The sequence below is a fragment of the Gekko japonicus genome, unplaced genomic scaffold (assembly GCF_001447785.1).
Source record: "Gekko japonicus isolate JY-2015 unplaced genomic scaffold, Gekko_japonicus_V1.1 scaffold66, whole genome shotgun sequence".
Lineage (NCBI taxonomy): Eukaryota > Metazoa > Chordata > Lepidosauria > Squamata > Gekkonidae > Gekko > Gekko japonicus.
The window spans coordinates 1,331,633-1,331,840 of record NW_015163605.1 but is presented as its reverse complement, the minus strand read 5'-3'; positions in this window follow the sequence as shown (position 1 = coordinate 1,331,840).

The following is a 208-nucleotide window of genomic DNA, read 5'->3' as shown; positions in this document are numbered from 1 at the left end:
GTTAGCGGATATGCTCAAGCCAGTGATGGAGCAACTCGATGGTATTAACCAGCAACTGACCTCGTTAAATCAAAACTTCGCTTTACAACAGCGCCAGCTGGCAGAAACGGAAAAGAAAGTGGAGCATGCAACTGAGAAAAATTACAGAGATGGACACCGCAAGTAAGAAGATGAAGAAAAGAATAGGAGAAGTTGAAATAAAACAAAA